Genomic DNA, 5,291 nt, shown 5'->3' on the forward strand with positions numbered 1-5,291 from the left:
GCTGTTGCTTTTCTTACTTTCGCATGAATATTTGTGTATATAATAACCAATTATGTTCCTTTCCTCCCCTTCTCCCATTGAGCTAGTGTCTATCATCAGATGTGTTAATAAGTGGTTAGTCTTATATCTCAGTATTCAGGTTACAAAATATCAAAGGAATAGTGTGATGCCGCTTGAAGGATAACATCACCCAGAGATGGACTATATGACACATGAAACTTTGTATCCTTTTATGGCAAGAAAGTTAGCAGGTGTTAGATTGTTTGGGGAGTGTCTTGCATCATGTTAGAAAGTTAAATATAGGTTAAAAAGGTATATATGGTGTCAAGTTAACAATGGGTTGACTATGTAGTTGTTTGTTTGTTTGTTTGTTTGTTTGTTTGTTTTTGTAGGTTTTTTTGTTTTTGTTTTTGCACCAGGCTGGAGTGCAGTGGTGCGATCTTGGCTCCCTGCAACCTCCGGCTCCTGAGTTCAAGCAATTCTCCTGTCTCAGCCTTCTGAGTAGCTAGGACTACAGGCAGGCGCCACCACGCTCAGCTAATTTTTGTATTTTGGTAGAGACGAGGTTTTACCATGTAGGCCAAGATGTTCTCGATCTTCTGACCTCGTGGTCCGCCCGCCTTGGCCTCCCAAAGGGCTGGGATTACAGGCGTGAGCCACCGCACCCAGCCTACTATGTAGTTTTATGCATGCCAACTGGTCTGCTAGCTCTATGATTCCCAGAATTATCTTCTGGCAAATCTGAGCAAGATTTGGAAGGCAGAAGTGAATGGTAACCATTGACTCTTCAAAGACCATCATTGTTAGCACAACAAGAGATAGAGCAGAAGTGCTGGCAGATTCCAGCCCTCATTCATGCTTTCCCTCCTCTGTATCTAGCTCTTCTTCCTGACTGCAAGCTTTGCTGACTGTGACAGGCAATTTTACGTGTCAACTCAGAGGGCATTTTTGAGACGAGACTAACATTTAAATCAGTGAACTTTAGGTAAAGTAGATTGTCTTCCATAATGTGGGTGGGCCTCATCCAATACGGTAAAGGCCTGAGCAGAACAAAAAGATCAGCCTCCCTGAGCAAGAGGAAATTCTCCAACAGACTGCCTTCAGCCTTCATCTGCACCATCAACTCTCCAGGGTCTCAGGCTTGCCAGTCCCCCTGCAGATTTTAGAGTTCCCAGCCTTCATAATCACGTGAGTCAATTCCATAGATAGAAAGAAAGATGGGTAGATGGATAGAGAGGATAGATAGATGATAGATAGATGATAGAGAGTGAGAGAGAGAAAGAGAGAGAGAGAGAGAGAGAGAGAGAGAGAGAGATAGGCAGATAGATCCTACTGGTTCTCTTTTTCTCTGAAGAGCCCAAACACAAGGGCCAATAGTCTTTCCAGGCCCATAACCAGATGCAGAGGCAACAACAGGCTTCCCAGTCTTCTTCCCATTTTAACTCCTCAGTTGACGTCCCTGCCTCCCCATATTCCTTTGTGAACTCTGCCCTTGTCCATTTGCACTAGCATTTCAGAAGGCAGGTTATAGACATTTCTCTGATCCTCCAACCCCTCCTTGTAAACCATACTTCTGCAACCCCATCCATAATGGTATAAGGCCCTATTCCTATGATAAATCTCTTATTCTATAAAACTCATAATGATTCTGCTGTCTTTATTGTGCCATGACTGATACAATATATTACCATTTTGTGCAAAAGAAATTGTGCTAATGTTCTCAGCATAGACAGTAAAGCACTATCACTGTTAAATGGTTCTCATTTCCTGTCCCATTCATCTACTCATTCGTTCACTGAGGAAACATTTGCTGAGTGCCTACCATTGGTCAGGTACTGTTCTAAGGCAGCAGACTTAACATACACAAAGGCTGTGATGTGAAGATGATCAGCATCTAGAACTATAACCATTGAAGGAAAATTGCCAGGAGGAGATTTCAGTTCAATATTAAGAACTTTCTGACAATTAAAATTGCCTCAAAGGAAAGACCTCTCTGTTCTACAGTAGTAAGGCCCTAGTACTACAGAAATTACCTAGCAACTTTCTTACCAGGGACATGTCAGAAGCCTGGATGTATCAGTTAGTAGAGTTTAAATATTCACCAGGTTCACTTTTAAATTTTATGTTCGATGATTCCAATATACTATATCCTATCTGTGAGATTTTGAGGCTCTATATTCTGTCTGTATTCTAAGGTGACTACGAGATATAGTAGGATTGTGTTAGTCTCAGAACAATACAAAAAGGGAAAAGAACAGGTGTTTTTGGTTTACCACATGCCAGGCAATACTCATTAGTTGTTTTATAATCCTCCCAAAACTCTAAAAAGTAAGTGCTATTATCCCCTCTGTATAGACACTGAAATTTAGTAAGTTACAGCAACTTATTCAAACATCTCAGCCACCAAGCAGAAGAAACCAAAAACTTTCTGACCCCAAATCCATGTTTTTTTCTTATGCTGTACCTCCTCAAATTTCAGCATTTTTGTGTAAGAATTAATATGATTCCTATTCATAATTATTATAAGATTATTAACTCTCACATAATAAAGCATCGTTTTTCATTTATCAGGTCAAATCTTAATGCATGCATATTTTAATATATATCTTAGAATATACATTGTATTGAATAAATTAAGCAATAACATAACATCATTTATCAAATGTTTTGTATGTTCCAACCACTCCAAAGTGCTTTACCTTCTCATTTCATCCTCACAGGAATTCTGCAAATGGAGACTTTTCTAGCCTTATTCTACAGATAACAATGAAAATCAGAGAGGCTAAGACATGTTTCCAAAGTTGACCAGCTACTAGAAAGTGGCAAGACTGGAACCCATTTTATTCTGGTCGACTCTGAAGCTCTTTTTCTGTGTTCTGAATACCCTGGATTACTCTTTCCCTTGGGCTGAGGCAGGCATGGCAGATTTTTCTTACCATATTTTGCAAGATGACTTGCTCTTTCACCTACATGTTCCAAGATTATTTGTTGCTTCTCCCTCTAGATGTCTCCTTAAACAACTTGTTGTTTATTTCTACAACAGTTTCTACTTTCAGCCCCATTTAAAATAAAACTTAGGAAGACTCACCCCATCAAGCCATTTCAATGTGAGAAATTGGTTGAACAAATAAAATAAAATATTTGAGAACACTGAAGTTGTCATGAATGACATACTACTACCATTCATTGTAATGTAGGTGTTGTAAGACTTTTTTCTTTTTTTACTTTGCTAAATCAACCACTTCAACTTGATGGCCTTGCTTCTAGCTATGATTCAAATCCACAGAGAATTTCATTTTGACTTTAAACTATAGCTGACTGTTGCTGTAGGAGAGGTTTAAGACAACCAGGGATGTAAATTGCCTCATCTACCACCACGGGAAAAATGATTGTATCTTGTAATACAGACCACAGGATAGGGACGAGCTTATCTGCTGTGTACTCCTGTTACCAATATCAGCTCCAAAGAAGAAAAATGGATTTGAGGAGAAGAGAATTTGTTTTCAGCTCATTATAGGGAAAGGACAACTATTTTACTATATGTGCTTCATATATAAAGAGGAACATACATAAATACACAGTGGGAGAGAAGAAAGCTAGCATTTATTAAGTATGTATTATTAAGTATTAGTATATATTATTTATTCTTAATATATACCAAGAGTTTCAGGTACCTTATAACAACCCTAAGAGATGTGGTTATTTCCATATGATAAAGGAAAGAATTGGAAAAAAAATCTTAGTTTATAAATCCCTCCAACTCAAAAGTCCAAGCTTTCTCCACCATATTCTATTGACTTTATGTACAATCTTACATAAATTCCTCCTAGAAATTCTGAGATCATTGTATATCACTTACCTTTTTAATTATTTCAGAATGAAAATAAAGTCATGAGTCTCCAAAAGGGACTTCAGACTCATCTGCAGTCTCTATCAGTTGTCCCCTCTTCTTTAGTTGTTATTACCCAGTTTACAAGTGTCCCTATGTTTCAGTCTTGACAAAAGTTCTTTGAAAGCCTTGACCTTTATACTGAAAGTAAATACAAAAAATTTTCTCCTCCCATTTAGAAAGCATTAAAGAACTCCTAGCTACCTGGATATGACATCTATTGTTACAAGAAGCCCAAAGCCCATCTCATTTGATTTGGGGGCAATGCCCTGCCCTCTTGTGAAGAATCACCCCCCTCCAACTGGTGGTATTGATGGAGTTGTCATTTAGGGTCCCTCCCCTTTCCTGCTTCAAGGGCGAAAAACCAGGTCAGATTCTCCCTGCCCCCAGCAAGGATTCAGATTTTGTGGAGCAAACTTCAAAGATAGAAAACATTTGGAAAAGATTTATCCCAAAAGTGATGCTCACAAACACTGTCCATTATTTTTCTGACTCTGTCCACATTCTTGTCTCACTTATTATTTATTCATCTTTTTCTTTTTTTTTTTTAAATGTAATACTGTTTATTTAACTTCAAAAACATTTCAGCATTCTAAACATACAAAAAAAATAACAGAACGTTGCAAATCGTGTTTAAGTACAGAAGGTTCTTGAACTTTCATTGATGCAGTGGCTCTTCACTTTGCTGACAATGAAGAGTTCTACAGTTTGTTTAAAAACAGTTTAAAAACTACCGCACTTAAACAAAAAACAAAAATATCTCATGCCAGCTGACCCCCTTTGTCCACAGCTAAGATGGTAGCAGAATGCTATGTCACTATATACAGAAACAAGACAACCTGAAGCTAAATGGATGCCCACTGCAGAGTCAACAGGTCCAGCCTCACAGTGCACGCCCTGAGCTACAGCCCCTCCAAAAGGCATCTTTCCCGCAGCCTCAACGCCAGGCAAGGAGCATCAAGAGTTTGTCTTGGTTGTTTTGTTATTTTACAAACTATAGATATATACAGTTGATAACTCAGGATTTCTAGCCAATAACCATATAGTTAACACCACCTTACAAATAAAAAAAAATGCCAGAAACATCTTTAAATGTCTTGTCACACCAACAGCAAAGTGCACAGAGTGAGGAGAACACGAGAGTGCCTTTTCATTTTAAAAATGTTTGGAAATATGCACAACTTTGATACAGTTTCAGGGTGCTCCAGACACCCATGGCCACTTCATGTAAACCACTGACAATCTCTAGAGCACTTTGAGAGACTACAATATGATCGTGATCAAATTTTGTAATTAAACCTAATGAGGGCAACAGACACTTCTCAAGTAAGAGATGTGTCAATTACGGCGCTCCCCTACTCTAAGTATTCACAAAGAGACAGATAAACAGTTTTTTTTATTC

At 38.3% G+C, this 5,291-nt stretch overlaps 1 pseudogene across 1 annotated transcript in view; it reads right to left on the reverse strand.

The window, feature by feature from the left end:
• Positions 1 to 5,291, reverse strand: part of LOC108295127 — a 10,437-nt pseudogene that overhangs the window by 4,595 nt on the left and 551 nt on the right. The gene's annotated exons all lie outside the window — the stretch shown is intronic.

Source organism: Cebus imitator, unplaced genomic scaffold (genome assembly GCF_001604975.1).
Source record: "Cebus imitator isolate Cc_AM_T3 unplaced genomic scaffold, Cebus_imitator-1.0 Scaffold621, whole genome shotgun sequence".
Lineage (NCBI taxonomy): Eukaryota > Metazoa > Chordata > Mammalia > Primates > Cebidae > Cebus > Cebus imitator.